The sequence below is a fragment of the Somniosus microcephalus genome, chromosome 27 (assembly GCF_052327205.1).
Source record: "Somniosus microcephalus isolate GS21.2 chromosome 27, FLI_Smic_1.0, whole genome shotgun sequence".
Lineage (NCBI taxonomy): Eukaryota > Metazoa > Chordata > Chondrichthyes > Squaliformes > Somniosidae > Somniosus > Somniosus microcephalus.
Genome location: NC_141013.1, coordinates 44,793,647 through 44,810,641, shown reverse-complemented (window position 1 = coordinate 44,810,641; position 16,995 = coordinate 44,793,647). Strand labels below are relative to the sequence as shown.

General features: G+C 49.0%; 1 protein-coding gene across 1 annotated transcript in view; it reads right to left on the bottom strand.

Moving 5' to 3' along the window:
- Positions 1 to 16,995, bottom strand: part of adamts17 (ADAM metallopeptidase with thrombospondin type 1 motif, 17) — an 821,255-nt gene that overhangs the window by 78,337 nt on the left and 725,923 nt on the right. The window lies entirely within an intron of this gene.

The following is a 16,995-nucleotide window of genomic DNA, read 5'->3' as shown; positions in this document are numbered from 1 at the left end:
ATCGCCGAAATTCAGTAGAGTTGGCCAAGAGTTTGGCCGAGCGCTGAAACTGGTGTTGCAATGCTCTCTTCAGGCGCTAAGCCGGCGATGCGGCCTGATAACGCCGAGGCCGGGCGCAGCGCAGGTGCGGTCATGTTTTGATTGACAGCAGACACCCTGACGCCGGCCAGCTCTTAAAGGGGGAAGGGTCGACTTTGACTGCTGCCACGCCCTGCATACTGGAGCCCTGCAGCTAGGCCTCAACACTGCTGGTGGGCCAAAATAGCGCCTGGAGCCATGGAGAGGGCCCGTGAACGAGCGCAGCGCTTCTCAGAGCATGCTCTGAGGGTGCTGATTAATGGTGTCGAAAACAAAAGAGAGATCTTGTGCCCGGACAGTGGCAAGAAGGCTCCCAGGAGCCAGTACAGGAAAGCCTGGAGGAAAATCGCCCGCAGGGTGTCATCCACCTGCGATGTCCCCAGGAGTGCGGACCAATGCCGCAAGAAGTACAACGACCTCACTCGGATGGTGAAGGTGAGTACCCTTTCCAGTGTCCTCCTCATCCTTGCATGTGCACCTCACATTATGGGCAAAGGGACCTCAAAGGACTAATGGGCAGCCCTCCTCCCGCAGCAATGGCACTGGCATGATCATCAATAGCACTTTCTGCACTTACCACACTGGCCAAGCTATTCGACCATGGGAGGCAGTGCACACAGCAACAGGGCACCACACTGGTCAAGCTATTCGACCATGGGAGGCAGTGCACACAGCAACAGGGCACCACACTGGCCAAGCTATTCGGCCATGGGAGGCAGTGCACACAGCAACAGGGCACCACACTGTACTTAGAGGCCGTCCTTTCTCTTGCAGGCCAAGCTGGCGTGGAATTTGAGGAGCCAGTCTGCCACCGGGGGAGGCCGTCCCCAGTACCAGCCGCTCAGTGAGCTGGAGGAGAGCGTGGCTCGACTCATGCGTGCCCGGGTGGCTGGCCCTGTTGCGATCGGAGATGCGGACCCTGTACTGGGGCCCACTGGTAAGGACATGACCGGTTGGACCTCTGTCGTTGCCCTTGCGCTTCAGATCTACATCCTTTCGCACTGACCGACAAATGCGCATAATGCCACCACTCAGGCCTCCCTCGCTGACGCCCTGTCCTCACTCTAAAGCTACTCTTGTGCCTTCCTGCTTTCAGCTGGTGAGGAGGAGGTGGTCCCTGAAGCTCAGAGTGCCAGGCCCTTGGAGGAGGAGGACGACGAGGACCAGGAGGAAGGCGGCACATCGGGGGAACCCTCATCCGCGCCAGGGGATGGCAATGGAGGGGAGACGTCTGGCCTGCAGGAGAGCCAGGGGGAAGTGTTGCAGGGAGGGCAGATCCTGGGCCCAGTGGGCTCGAGGCACGCGGGAAGGGTCCGGCAGCACGCCGGCCTTCTCCCCAGAGGGGGGAGGTGTTGCAGGGGAGGGCAGATCCTGGGTCCAGTGGGCTCGAGGCACGCGGGAAGGGTCGGCCAGCTCGGCGGCCTTCTCCCCAGAGGGAGAGTCCGCCCTCCAGTCCGGAGACGGTCCTCGCCCAGGAGGTGCGCCTCCTCGATGAGATGTCGGCGGCGTCTGAGTGGCGCCACCAGGAGTTCATGGGGGTTGTGCAACAGATGCCTCAGGCCATTGAGTCCCTGGCTCATAGTGTGGTCGCTTTCGGGGAATCACAGGCCAGGGGGGTCGAACAACTCGCGGCAACGCACGACAGGGGTGTCCAGCAACTCGCGGCAGCCCAGGACGCGACTCGCGAGATGAGTGGTGCCGTCCAGACACTGGCAGAGCTGATGCGGGCACATACCAGGGCAGTTCGGGCACTCACTTCTGCCACACTCGCTGTGGCGCGGAAGCATCGCCAGGGCACCCGCCACCCTGCTGTAGCACAGCGGTCTGGCCTCCACCAGATTGCTGCGCTTGCTGCACTGCCAGCCCGACCGAGTGCCAGTGTCTCTGGCGAGCAGCGCGCGCCTGCCATCAGCCAGCTTGCCCCCATTGGTGCAGCCGACACTGCCACTCCCCCAGCCAAGGTGCAACGAGCTGCTGCTGAGACTGATGCTGGCCAGCCACAGCTGCAGCAGTCAGCAGCCGGCCCCTCCCGGGCCGGGCCTCGTCTAGGCCGACCCCCAAGGGCATCTGCCGACACGCATTGTGGCCCTCATGAGCCTTCCCCCAGCCTTGCCACACGCGCAGGGCCCAGGTTGAGGCGGAGCAGCAGGTCGGGCAGGGGCCAGAGAAGCCTGTCTAAGGACTCGCCCTCTCGGCACACCCATTAGAGTGTGGTGATAGCGGTTTTTTTAATATTGGGGGGCTTGTGTTCTGGGGGGGCATTATTTTGGTAAGGCCGAGGATCAAGGCATTTTTTGTTTTTAGGGGGGTGTTTGTGTTGTGGAGGGGGGGGCTTATTATTGTAAGGCCGATGATGAAGGCCATTTGGATGGGCAAGTTTTGTTAGTCCTCCCCAGGTTTTGGGAGTGACAGATGTTTTTGACTGTTTTTTGGGGGTCTTGTCTGTTTTTCTGTTTCATGTGGGAAGGGCCCTGAGTTTGTGAAATAAAGCTTTTTATTTATTCAGCATGTCCACGTCTCAGGTTTCAAGTGGTTGTTGCGTTAACCGGCTGAGGGCTTGCGGTGCGGCTGCCTTCAGGTGCGTTCATTGCCACAGCCCATTCCCTGACAGGGGGCCTAGAAGTGTCGATCAATAAGCCCCCGGCGGACGGCCCTTGGACCTTGTGGCTCCCTCCTGGGCTGGTACTCCTCCTCCTCCTCCTCCTCCTCATGGTCCTCCTGCTCGTCCTCCTGAGGTGGTGGTGCAATGTCAGGTGGCAGTGCCTGAGTCCTGCGGATAGCCAGGTTGTGCAGCATGCAGCACACGACGACGAACTGGGAGACTCTATCCGGCGAATACTGTAGAGATCCGCCGGAACGATCCAGGCAGCGGAACCGTTGCTTGAGGACGCCTATCGTTTGCTCTATGATGTTCCTTGTGGCTTGATGGCTTTCGTTGTATGCCTCCTCCGCTGGGGTCCTGGGCGCGCGGAGCGGGGTCATGAGCCATGTACACAAAGGGTAGCCCTTGTCCCCGATAAGCCATCCCCTTGGTGGAGGCTGTGCCTCGAACATGTCAGCCACAGTAGTCTGGCGCAGGATAAATGCATCGTGGCTGCTTCCTGGGAAGCAGGCATTGACAGCTAGGATGCGCTGCCTGTGGTCACACACCAGCTGTACATTTAGGGAATGGTAGCCCTTCCGGTTGCGGTAATCCTCGGCATTGTGGATAGGTGCCCGCATAGCCACATGCGTGCAGTCAATGGCGCCCTGCACCATGGGGAAGCGCGCGATCCTGGCAAATCCGACTGCACGCTGCTCCTGCCTCTGTCGGGTCATGGGGAAGGAGATGAATTGGTGTCTCCTCGCGAAAAGTGCATCGGTGACCTGCCGGATGCAGCGATGCGCGGCGAACTGGGAGATGTTCGCTATGTCCCCAGCAGCAGCTTGGAAGGAGCCGCTTGCATAAAGGTTCAGAGCCACCGTGACCTTCACTTCCACCGAGAGAGACATCCTGCACATCAGCTGTGGACGCAGATCTCTGTGAAGCAGCTGGCAGATCTCTGCAACCACCTCCCTTCTGAAGCGCAGCCTCTTAACACAATGCGCGGCAGTCATGGTGAGATAGGACACCTGCTGCCAGTATTGCCTGAGTGGGTAAGGCCTACGTTGCCGACGCCTGATGGCCCCTCTGCGTCTAGGCATGGCTGGCCCTCTCTCACAGCGTCTGCGAGCCCTTCGCACATAATGCTGCAACTGAGGGTTGGACCCCCATACAGCCCCCATAATAAAGTTGAAAACAGTGAAATCAAATGAATCAAATGTCAAAGCACTGGCCAGAAGCCAAAAATACCTCTCCTATGTTGTCCCAAATCAGTTAGCTCTGTCCCTTGGTCTCTGTCCAGAAATCCAAAGCACTAAAGTCATTGCAGCAAAATGGCTGGGCTTTATAGGTCAGTGTAAGTGCCCTTTAATTAGCGCTCCCCGAGGCCCGCAGGGCCTCTGTTGCGTTCCACTTCACAGTTCTTAGCAGCGCCACGCCCACATTGGGCGGGCGCCACTGAATTTCCGGTTTGGGGCGCACAAACAGCGTTGCACGACGAAATGACGTCATAAGCTGCGCGCGCAGCTGAGCGGGCGCAAACACTTTGCGCCGGCGCTAAATGTCAACTGAATTTGGGCGTTGGCGCAGATCGGTCTGCGCCCGGGCGCTAAGTGCCTAGCGCTGGAAATATACCCCTCTTATGGCGTTACCGGCTGGCGCAACCAACTGAATTTCTAGGCCGATGTATTTTCACTGCTCCGTGTTAGTGGGGAGATTTTACAAGTCCATACTTCCAGTGCAGGGCCTCGGGAATGCCGAGCGGGAATGCCGAGTGGCGGTCAGTGTTGTTTCCCGATACCCGCTCACAAGGCTCTGCATCCAGATGGTGAATTTGTAAAACCTCCCTAATGAGTCTGACATTGCGAGGGAGGTGAGTTAACACCAGCAGACATGGACGATCAGTAACCCGGGTTGATTCTTGTGGTGTATGTAACCTGTTCCACCTTAAGAGAACTTAAGCCTGTTCCACCTTAAGAGATGTACTACTTTCTCTGGCTGCTGTATACGTAATACCGGTGGTGACCACCGGTATATAAGCACTGTGTAGTAATATTGTATTTTAGTATAGTCCTGACCTCCAACCAGTAAAGACCTGTTGAACTTTAATCTTGTAGTCTGTGTTAGTAATTACAACTAGAACACACAGACTTAACAATTCTGTTATTCTGCCGTTTCAAATTAATTCAGCTCACTTTTCCAGTCGGTGTCACCAGCACTCATTGTTTAAACAAAACACTGAGAAAAGTACGATAGTAAAATAACACGGATGCTGGAAATCCGAAATAACAACAGAAAACGCTGGAAACACTCAGCAGGCCAGGGCAGCATCCGTGGAGAGAGAAATGGAGTTAACGTTTCAGGTCGAAGACCTTTCGTCAGAACTGGGAAAAAGCAGGAAATGGAAAGGCTGGGAAAAGGGGGAGGGGATGAAAGAACAAAGGGGAAGGTCAGTGATGGGATAGAAAGCAGGAGAGATTGAGAGACATTAAGAGATATTCAAGGCCAGAGGAGGTGGTAATGGGACAGGTTAAGGAACAAAGGATGGCTCTAGATGGGGTGTGAATTGCGCTGGCAGAGTGAAGGACAGCGGCCAGGTGGGAGGGAAGAAAAAAAAAGAAGAAAATATATATTTGTACAAAAAGAAAATACTGCAGATGCTGGAAATCTGAAATAAAAACAGAAAATGCTGGAGAAACTCAGCAGGTCAGGCAGCATCTGTGGAGAGAGAAACAGAGTTAATGTTTCAGATCGATGACCTTTTATCAGAAATATATATATGTGATAGGGGCCGAGGGTATGATCTGAAATTGTTGAACTCTATGTTGAGTCCAGAGGGCTGTAAAGTGCCTAATCGAAAGATAAGGTGCAGTTCCTTGAGAAAAGTAAATGGAAGGACAGTAAAAGGATAATAAGGCTAATCTTTATTCTTTATAAGGTAAAATTTATCGACCACATGCTCCCAGTTGAAGGGAGTGAAGATCTGAGACAGGGCGACAACAATATGGTGCCGATTCTCAACCTGTGTTCCTGTCGATGCAGCGTCCTGTCTGTGAGCACGGGATTGGTGAACTAACTCTTATGAGAAATATGAAGCGTTCGCAGTTTGTAAATTGCCACTAATTACTAAAAGATCAGCATCTGCCGGGAAACGATTACAGAATACCCCAAGGTATTGGAGGCTGCGTGTGCAATCAGAGGGACTCAGAAATAAAGCCGGTCCATGCATTCACATCTTCGTTATCTCAAAAAAAAAGCTTCTAGCAGCTGAGAAGAAAATAATCTGCATTGGATGACATCCACGGCATTGCATCATAGAGTTCTTCAGAGGAAGATTAGAAGCTTTTAAAAGCTGTGTGGCAGCAGTTTATTTGCTGCATATAAGTTATTTGGGGACAAACACTAAATGAACACGTCTGTAACCTAACTGCGACTCTCAAAAACCATCAGCTCATCTTAAAACTTTTCTGTCTCAAGTTTATATGCAACTACCTGTGAGAGAAAGTGATGGCAACCTCCAGTTGTGACCTCCAATCGACCTGACTGATTCCATCAGGCCCCAATCCTACACTCTAACCGATGTGATTCTGACATGCTTCTGTCGTCCAACTGAACTAATATGGGTAAACTGGTAAATTGCAATCCCAGCGATATAAACTGGTTTTCTTTGAGGTACAAAAAAGCTGACAAGGGTTGAAATGCTGAGTATCACCTCTGTCATGAATCTTATCATGACTCATGAAGTAACACTGGGTGGCCAGCTGGTGGCGCCATCCAAGGAATATAAATACTCGGGCGTGGGCCCAGCTTGCTCAGGATGTTTCTGTAACCAGGAACTAGTGATGTAACTAGAATCTCATGGTTGTGAAACAGTTGATTAAAGCCTTGTTTTATACTCAAACCAAGCACTCAGTAGTCTTTCTACATCAATTTAATCAACTGGACCTGCTCCACGCTGAGTGGTCTTGGGAACAGACGGCTACAACTCAAACCGTAGAAGGGAACTCAGACGAAGTAATCGATCCATCATGGAGAAATTACTCAGACCCGCCCGTTTCGACCTGGACCCGAATTCACTTACAGTTGCTAAGGTATGGAAACACTGGTATCGTACCTTTAGCAACTTCCTTGAGGAGTGTGGTGAGAATGTTCCTAATAAGTTACGAATGCTTACCAACTATGTATCCCCTCATGTGTTTGACTATATCGAAGACGGTGTAGACTATGATGCCGCTATCCAAATACTACAGCAACTATATGTTAAGTCCCCAAATGAAATTTTTGCATGGCATCTACTGGCCACAACTCAACAACAACTCAGGGAATCACTTGACGAATTCCTTCAGAAACTTCGCAGGCTCAGCAAGGATTGTAATCTTAAAGCTGTCACAGCTGAGCAATACCAGGAGGAGTTAATTCGCGATTCCTTTATTAATGGGATTGCGTCTCCCTTCATACGTCAGCGTCTGTTGGAGAATAAAACCCTCAAGTTACAGACTGCCTATGACCAGGCATGCTCTCTGGACTTAGCAAAGAGGAATGCAGATACCTATCTTTCACCACGTGCACGGGTTGCTGCTATCACTTTTAGTGACTCCTTCGATAGGCCTCGGGCGGAAGCCCTCACTGATGATGACTCCCACCTGGCTGATGACAACCCTGCCCTAGAAGCCTTCACTGATGATGACCCTGCCCTAGTGGCATCTTGGCAATCTGGAAGGAAGTGTTTATTCTGTGGAGGTGCATTCCACTATAGGAAATTTTGTCCTGCTCATAACGCAGTCTGCAATCATTGCAGTAAGAAAGGTCATTTTTCTAAGGTATGCCAGTCAAGAACCTCTGTTAGTAAGAAAGGCCACTTTTCTAAGATATACCGGTCGAGAGCCCCTGTTAGTTTTGCAGCTACTATCTATAAAACTGCTCCTCCCCCAAGAGCCACTACTAAGGTTACAGCTGCAATCTATAAAACTGCTCCTCCCCCAAGAACTACTACTGTACTAAGGTTACAGCTGTCAAGGGTAAAACTGCCCCCCTCCCATCACAGCTGTTTTCCCCCAAGTCTGTCCCATGCAGCCATGAAGGTTTCGGTAAATGGACACATTTTGAGTGCACTAATCGACTCATGCAGCTCTGACAGCTTCATTAGTGAGCGGGCTGTCAGTAAGTTAAAACTGCGTATTTACCCCTTGGACAGGGAAATTGCAATGGCTCTGACGACACTGACCACCAACTCTTCCGGCTTTTGTCTTGTCGACCTCATTCTCAATGGCCGCACTTATTTCTCCACCTAGCTCGGGGTGCTCAAGAACCTATGCAGTGATGTGCTCCTGGGACAGGATTTCCAGAAACAACACAAAAGACTCACTTTCAAGTTTGGAGGGTTAAAGCCGGAGCTTACTATTTCCAAAGTACCGTTTTATGCGCTTTCGGCGGCTTCGCTCGACGAACCCTCCTTGTTTGCCAATCTTTCCCCGCGATGTAAGCCCATAGTCACTAAATTATGACGTTTCAGCCAAGATAATCGATCCTTTATCGAGGCAGAAATCTCTCGCCTTCTAGCTGACGGTATCATTGAGCCATGTTCATCTTCCTGGCGGGCTCAAGTCGTCGTTGTTAAAAATCCTCTGAAGCAACACAAGAAACATCTTTGCATCGATTACTCGCAAATGATTAACCAGTATACCGACCTGGATGCCTACCCACTACCACGCATCAATGACATGGTCAATAACCTTGCCAACTACAAGGTATTTTCAACTTTTGATTTAAAGAGCGCATATCATCAAATACCGTTAAAGGACTCTGACAAAACGTATACGGCCTTTGAGGCCAATGGTCGGTTTTATCAGGTTTGTCACCTTCCATTTGGGGTCACCAATGGGGTGGCTGTCTTTCAACGGGCAATGGATAGCCTAGTCAAACAGGAGAACTTAACGGACACTTTTCCATATCTGGATAATATCACCATTGCTGGTCATGACCAGAAGGAGCACGATGCCAACCTCCAGAAATGATTTGACGTTCTCCGCCGTCGCAACTTAACCTTAAATGAGTCCAAATCTGTGAAATCAGTCAACATCCTTGGCTACTGGGTGGGCAATGGTGTCATCAAACCGGATCCAGAGCGACTTCATCCGCTTCAGGAGCTCCCTCCCCCTACGAATCTCGGCTCTCTTCGTCGGGCACTCGGCATGTTCGCCTATTATGCGAAGTGGATACCCCACTTCTCCGACAAGATCCAGCCCCTGCTTTACGCAAAGTCATTTCCGTTGGAGGCAACCTCCTCAAGCGACAACTGGAGAAAGCCATGCTTTGTTCCATCGATGAAAATCTCCCTTTCGTGGTCGAGTGCGATGCATCGGATGTGGCAATCTCGGCTACCTTGAATCAAGGTGGTCGACCCATTGCATTTCTGTCCAGAACTTTGCAGGGTAGCGAGCTCCATTATCCTCCTGTCGAGAAGGAGGCTACGGCTAACATCGAAGCAGTATGTAAATGGAGTCATTTTCTCGCTCGTCGCCATTTCAGGTTGAGAGATACAACGCTATCATTTGGAACGCTGTTCGTCTTGCACTGAGGTCACGCAACCTACCAGACCAGCAGTGGGAAACTATGCTCCCTGATGCGTTGCATTCCATCAGGTCTCCTTTTTCTACGTCCACCAATGTCACTCCTCACGAGCAATTCTTCAGGTTCCAGTGTCGCTCTACTCATGGGATGTCCCTACCGTTATGGTTGGCAGCTTCCGGCCCCGTGCTACCACCACCTCCAAGTTCCCCTCCAAGTCACACACCATCCTGACTTGGACATACATCGGCCGTTCATTCGTCGTCGCTGGGTCAAAATCCTGGAACTCACTCCCTAACAGCACTGTGGGAGCACCTTCACCACACGGACTGCAGCGGTTCATGGGCAACTAGGAATGGGCGATAAATGCTGGCCTTGCCAGTGACACCTCTATGAAGCACCTTTGGACATTCTTCTACATTAAAGGCGCTATATAAATGCAATTTATTTTTGCTCTTGTTTGAAAATAACTTTTTCTCATCATAGGCCAAACTTCATGCTCTGGTAGTCTGTCACATACACGAGTGTTAGCTTTGTCTTTGTCATGTTATGGATACCCATCCAACATATTTCATTGTAAGACATTTGACCTCCGACAGGATCAACTTCATTAGCTTCCAGGTGTTCCTGACATATATTGTTACACTGCCCCCTTTCCTGTCTGCTGTATATTTTCCTACCGCTCTATGTCCCTGTATGCTGTATTCATTCCCATCCTCTGGAGTCAGCCATGTTTCGTTTATTCCTACTACAACAGATTTCCCTACTGCCACACAGGCCCCAGTTCCACAGTATCTTATTTCTAATGATTCTAGCATTCATCGTACTGTAAATGTGCCAACTTTCTTGACCCCTTGTGACCGGCTGTTCCTTGTCTCTGCTTCCTGTGTGTCTCTATCAGTTTCTGTATCCACAGCCACTTGACTCTCTTCCATTCTACAATCAGTCTCGCCTGGGATCCAATTTCCTCCCTGCCCTCCTCAAACCTTCTAAATGATTCATAATAGCTGCTCCTGGAAAGTCTCATTGCTCTTGCTCTGTTAAACTGCAGTGTGTCACTCCTGAATGAGTCATTTTTTGTGCTGAAAATGTTCCCAGTCACTTAGGATAGTAACATCATTAACTTCACAGCAGATTGCTAGCCACTTAGTTATATCCTCAATGTTCTGTCTGAACTCCCCTCCTTTGCCAAGCACCAGAAGTATATCAGAGAACATTATTTTGCATTCCCTATCTTTGAGTTTTGAGGTGATCCTCACACATGTGTATTTTAAGCCCCCTATGATAGTTTCTCTGAAGGTTAGTCATACACTGACTGCTTCCAACTGGTCCCGTCCTGTCCCTTTCACTTTCCATCTAATCTCAGTGGGCCCCACTCTAGCTCCTGGTAAACAATTCACCCTCCTAAAGGTATAATTATCCTTCAATGGACATGGCTACCCACCTTCCTGAGCAAACAGTTCCCTAAAACAACAATCCCCTTGCCTTTCAGCCTGTATCATTGCCCCAGCTATCTTGCATGGTTTTCTAGCTTTTATTCGGTGACCTGTTTTTTTTTGGACCTGGTTTCTGTCTGCATTATTGGGCACTGGTATTACTGTGACCGCCTGAGACTTTCTTACTTTGCTTGTTACTTTTGCCAATCTTCATCCGCCCAGGATCCCCATTTCTTTGGTTTCCTTCAGCACTTGTCACCTTTCCCTGACTGCACTTGTAACTGGTTGCACCAATAGAAAGAAAGACTTGCATTTATATAGCGCCTTTCACCGCCTCAGGGTGTCTCAAAGCGCTTTACAGCCAATGAAGTACTTTTGAAGTGTAGTCATTGTGGTAATGTAAGAAACGCGCCAACCAATTTGCTCACAGCAAGCTCCCACAAACAGCAATGAGATAAATGACCAGAGGAGGCAGTCACACCCCTCAGGTTAAGTAGTACTTTAGAGTTAGTCAATGGTCAGGGACAGGAGGGTATGACTTGGTATGGGGACCCAGGATGTAGTGATGGAGGCGCCTCGGCCCTTGTCTTTGACCAACAGGTATGAGGTTCTTGCTACCTGTGTGCATGAGAACAAAGACTGCAGGGTGGATGAGAAACTGTTTAAGTGGGGGGAGTGAAAAGGAATGTAGTTGTGGTAGGGGATAGTATAGTCAGGGGAATAGATATTGTTCTCTGCAGCCGTGACCGGGAGTTTCGAAGGTTGCGTTGGCTGCCCGGTGCCAGGGTTAAAGATATCTCGTCGCAGCTGGGGATGAACTTGGAGTGGGAGGGGGAGGATCCAGTTGTCGTGGTCCACATAGGAACCAATGACATAGGTAGAACTAGGAATGAGGTTCTGCTGAGGGATTTTGAGCAGCTAGGATCCAAATTAAAACGCAGAACCCCAAAGGTAATAATCTCTGGATTGTTACCTGAGCCACGCACAAATTGGCATAGGGACAGACAGATCAGAGTTAAATGCATGGTCAAAGAGTGGTGTGGGAGGCAGGGGTTTCAATTCATGGAGCACTGGCGCCAGTACTAGGGAAAGAGGGAGCTGTTCCATTGGGACGGACTCCACTTAAACCGGGCTGGGACCAGTGACCTGGCAAATCAAATAACTGGGGCAGTAGACAGGGCTTTAAACTAAAAATAGAAAACAGTTAAAGCTAAAGGTACTATATCTGAATGCGCGAAGCAGTCGCAACAAAATAGATGAATAGCACAGATAGAAATAAATGGGTTTGATTTAATAGCCATTACAGAGATGTAGTACAGAGACCAAGGTTGGGAACTAAGTATTCCAGGATATTTTAGTTTTAGAAGACACAGGTAGAATGGAAAAGGAGGGCGTGGGGTAGCCCTGATAATAAAGGAGGGGATAAAGACAGTAGAGAGAAAGGATCTTGGCTTGGAAAAACAAAATGTAGAATCAATTTGGGAGGAGCTAAGAAACAACAAGGGGCAGAAAACACTAGTCTATAGGCCCCCTAACAATAGTTGTAGTGTCAGGCAGAGTATAAATCAGGAAATTAGAGATGCATATAACAGGGGTAATACAATAATCATGGGGGACTTTAACTTTCATATAGACTGGGCAAACCAAATTTGCAGTAATAGTGCAGAGGAAGAATTCATGGAATGCATTCAAGATAGTTTTCTGGATCAGTATGTCGAGGAACCTACTAGGGAATTGTCTATTTTAGATCTAGTACTGTGCAATGAGACAAGGTTAATTTATAACTTTGTAGGAAAGGGGTCTCTGGGGAGCAGTGATCATAATATGATATAATTTTATGCTGAGTTTGAGAGTGATTTAGTTAAGAACATAAGAACATAAGAAATAGGAGCAGGAGTAGGCCATACGGCCCCTCGGGCCTGCTCCGCCATTCAATAGGATCATGGCTGATCTGAATCTAGACTCACGTCCACTTCCCTGCCCTCTCCCCGTAACCCCTAATTCCCTTATCTGCTAGGAAAATGTCTATCTCCATTTTAAATTTATTTAATGTTGCAGCTTCCACAGCTCTCTGGGGTAGCAAATTCCATAGATTTACTACCCTCTGAGTGAAGAAGTTTCTCTTCATCTCAGTTTTGAAAGGGCAGCCCCTTATTCTTAGATTATGCCCCCTAGTTCTAGTCTCACCCATCAGTGGAAACTGGGGTCCTAAATCTGAACAAACTACGTAGGTATGAGAGGCGAGTTGGCTAAGGTAGATTGGGAAACTAGATTAAAGATATGACAGTATAAAAGCAATGGCAAACATTTAAAGAAATAATTCATAATTTGCAATGAATATGCATTCCCTTAAGGAATAAAAACACCACGGGAAAAATGGTCCACCCGTGGCTAATAAGAGAAATTAGAGATAGTATTAAATTAAAAGAAGAGGCCTATAATGTTGCCAAAAAGAGTAGTAAGCCTGGGGATTGGGAGGATTTTAGAATTCAGCAAAGGGGGTCCAAGAAATTGATAAAGAATAGGAAAATAGAGTATGAGAGTAAACTAGCGCGGGACATAAAACAGACTGTAAAAGCTTCTATAGGTGTGTAAAAAGGAAAAGATTAGTGAAAGTAAACATGGGTCCCTTACAGGCTGAGACAGGAGAAATTATAATGGGGAATAAGGAAATGGCAGAGAAATTAAACAAATACTTTGGGCTGGATTTTCCTAAGCCCCTGGAGTCGGGTTGGAGGCGTGCGGGCGATAAAAATCGGAGATCCGGGGGTCCCGACCCCATCCCGCCTCCATGTCAATTTCATAGGAGTCGGGTTGCCGACAAGTGCTGGAACCCGACTCCCAGAGGCGGGAAGGGATTAAAGGCAATTAAACTGCCTGTTAACAGGTAGTTAACAGGTAGTTTTTTGCCTATTCACGATTTTTATTGCTGGTTTGTGGGCTTCCCGACAGCTCCAAACCACGAAAAGTTTTCGAGGCGGGCGTGGGTCTGAGGTCTTGGAGGGGTCGAGATGCCCAGTGTTCAGGTGAGTGAGGGGTGCAGGAGTGCAAAGGTAAGTGTTTTGCAAGTGTTTAAATAAGTTTAACTTACTTTTACTTACCTTTACAGGAGTCCTGCATTCCGGTGTCGGGAGTCGGCTGCAAGAACCACAGCAGCTCCAATTTTTAAAAAAAAATCAGCTTCTTGGTTTCTGCAGCAAAATTATTTTAAAGTTATCCTGAGAAAGGACTGAGGCTGAATTAGCAGTTTTTCAGTGCTTGACAGCTTCAAACAGCTGTTAAACACTGATATTTCATCTGCCAAAAGCTTTTGACAGATGAAATGTCAATCTCTGACGTCACCTGTTGCCGGGTGGCCCTTAATTGGCCTGCTGAGCCCACAGGGCGGGCTCAACAAGGTCAATCAGAAGAAAATCCAGTGGGTTGGCCACATCTCCATGGAGGCGGGACAACAAGCCCGAATGTGGGTTTCCCACCTCCAACTCGCCCCCGTAGCAAAATCCAGCCCTTTGTGTCTGTCTTCACGGAAGAAGACGCAAAAAACATTCCGGAAATAATAGAGAACCAAGGGTCTAGTGAGAATGAGGAACTGAAAGAAATTAGTATTAGTAAGGAAATAGTACTGGAGAAATTAATGAGACTGAAAGCTGATAAATCCCCTGGACCTGATGGCCTACATCCTAGGGTTTTAAAAGAGGAGGCTATAGAGATAGTGGATGCATTGGTTGTCATTTTCCAAAATTCCATAGATTCTAGAACAGTTCCCGTGGATTGGAAGGTAGCAAATGTAACCCCACTATTTAAGAAAGGAGGGAGAGAGAAAACGGGGAACTACAGGCCAGTTAGCCTGACATCAGTACTGTAGTAGGGAAAATGTTAGAATATATTATTAAGGATGTGGTAAGATGGCACTTAGAAAGTAATACAGTAATAGGATTGGGCAGAGTCAACACAGGTTTATGAAAGGGAAATCATGTTTGACAAATCTGTTAGAGCTTTTTGAGGTTGTAACCAGCAGGATAGATGAGGGGGAACCAGTGGATGCAGTATATTTGGATTTTCAGAAGGCATTCGATATGGTGCCACGCAAGAGGTTATTAAACAAAATTAGGGCTCACGGGATTGGGGGTTATACACTAGCATGGCTTAAGGATTGGTTAACGGACAGAAAACAGAGAGTAGGAATAAATGGGTCATTTTCGGGTTGGCAGGCTGTAACTAGTGGGGTACCGCAAGGATCAGTGCTTGGGCCTCAGCTATTCACAATCTATATCAATGATTTGGATGAGGGGACCAAATGTAATATATCCAAGTTTGCTGATGATACACAGCTGGGTGACAATGTAAGGTGTGAAGAGGATGCAAAGAGACTGCAAAGGGATATAGACAAGCTAAGTGAGTGGGCAAGAACATGGCAAATGGAATATAATGTGGAGAAATGTGAAGTTATCCACTTTGGTAGGAAAAATAGAAAAGCAGAGTATTTTTTAAATGGTGAGAGATTGGGAAATGTTGGTGTTCAGAGGGACCTGGGTGTCCTTGTACACGAAGCACTGAAAGTTAACACGCAGGTACAGCAAGCAATTAGGAAAGCAAATGGTATGTTGGCCTTTATTACAAGAGGATTTGGGGGGAAAATTCGGTTGGTTTGGGCTTCCCGTTAGCGCCTTAAGAGGGCGCTAATGTGGCACAAAGCAACTAGCGCCCGTGTGCGGTGATGTTTGTGCCGCTAATGAAATTGACTAGACATTTTGCGGCGACGCTAAACACTACCGCCACGATCTCCTGTGCCCGCAGATCGTGACGTCAGTCGAGCGTGCAACGCCGCGGGGGCGCCCCCTGTCTTACCGTCTGCCGCTAGCAACAACAGGTTGAGGGGAGCGTTTTACAGTCAGGAAGGGACTGGGGGAGCGCTATTTAAAGGCGACCACTTCCTGCCTTTTTTTGGCAACGAAATTTTTTCACCACGCATTCTGAGAGAGAGAGAGAGACTGCAGGAGATATTCAAAGCTGTGTTGAGGAGTTTTGGGAACTGAGCAGCACTTTGCAGGTTCTTTTTTATTTGATCTTCCTTGCATCGATTTAGAAGAGACTGTGGGGGCTGCACTCTGAGCTCTTTCCCTGGGTCTCGCCATTGTTCTTCCCAACAGATTTGATGTACAGGTCGCTCCAGGCCTAGATTCAAGGCTGCAATGAGTAGGGTGTGGATGGAGAGCAAGATCGATAATCCCCTTTAAGAACTGGCTGGCGCCAGTGTGTCTGTGTTCCATCGCTGACTGACATCACCTGCACTTCGCCAGCGCTCTGAGTTAGTGCCTCGCTCCTCAGCCTTTGCGCCTTAAGACAGGTGTGCAACTGATTTAGCGCTCCAATCACCTCCAGGGGCGATAAAGGCCAAGTTTGCAGTCGGAGGCGATAATTAGCGCCAGGTGCTAAACTTTGCGCCCGGCCGATAATCACGCCCCAAAGAGGCAATACTGAATTTCTCCCCCTTTGAGTATAAGAATAAAGATGTCTTACTGCAATTATATAGGGCCCTGGTGAGACCACACCTAGAGTATTGTGTACATTTTTAGTCTCCTTATCTAAGGAAGGATATACTTGCCATAGAGGGAGTGTAACGAAGGTTCACCAGACTGATTCCTGGGATGGGGGGATTGTCCTATGAGGACAGATTGAGAAGACTAGGCCGATATTCTCTAGAGTTTAGAGGGGAGAAATTCAGTACCTTTGTGCCTCCCGTTAGCGCCTCCGGGGGCGCTAACAGGGCGCTACTGGCTTTGTGACCGGGCGCGGTGATAGTACCGATACCCGTGAAATTGACGTGGAGTTTTGCGGCGGCAGTAACCACTAGCGCCACAATCTACTGCGGCCAGAGATTGTGACGTCTTCCGGCTGCGCAGCGCCCTGGCTCAGATATTCACTCTCGCCCCCTGCCTGAGCGCCTGCTGTTAGCAACGACAGGTAGAGAAGGTGGTCTGCAGTCGGATAAGCGCTGGAGGAGCGCGATATAGAGGCGTCAACATCCGGTTTATTTCACTCAGCAAAGAATGCTGCCTTGTCAGTTTGACTTAGGCAAACAGGCGTTTTTCACTTGAAGGAGTCTTCTGCCTCAGAAAAATTATTCAGTTTCAGCGAGGTGAGATTTGAAAGTGCAACATTTCCATACTTTAATGGGGGCTGTATTGGCACTGGACCTCGACCTCCAGCGTCAACGTCGGAGGCAGCGGAGGCAGAGAGAAAGATTGCCAAATCTGGCCAGAGGGAGGAGGGTCAACAGGAAGCCTTACCCTCCCAGGGTATTCCGACAGCATTTCTCCCACATCAATTTCA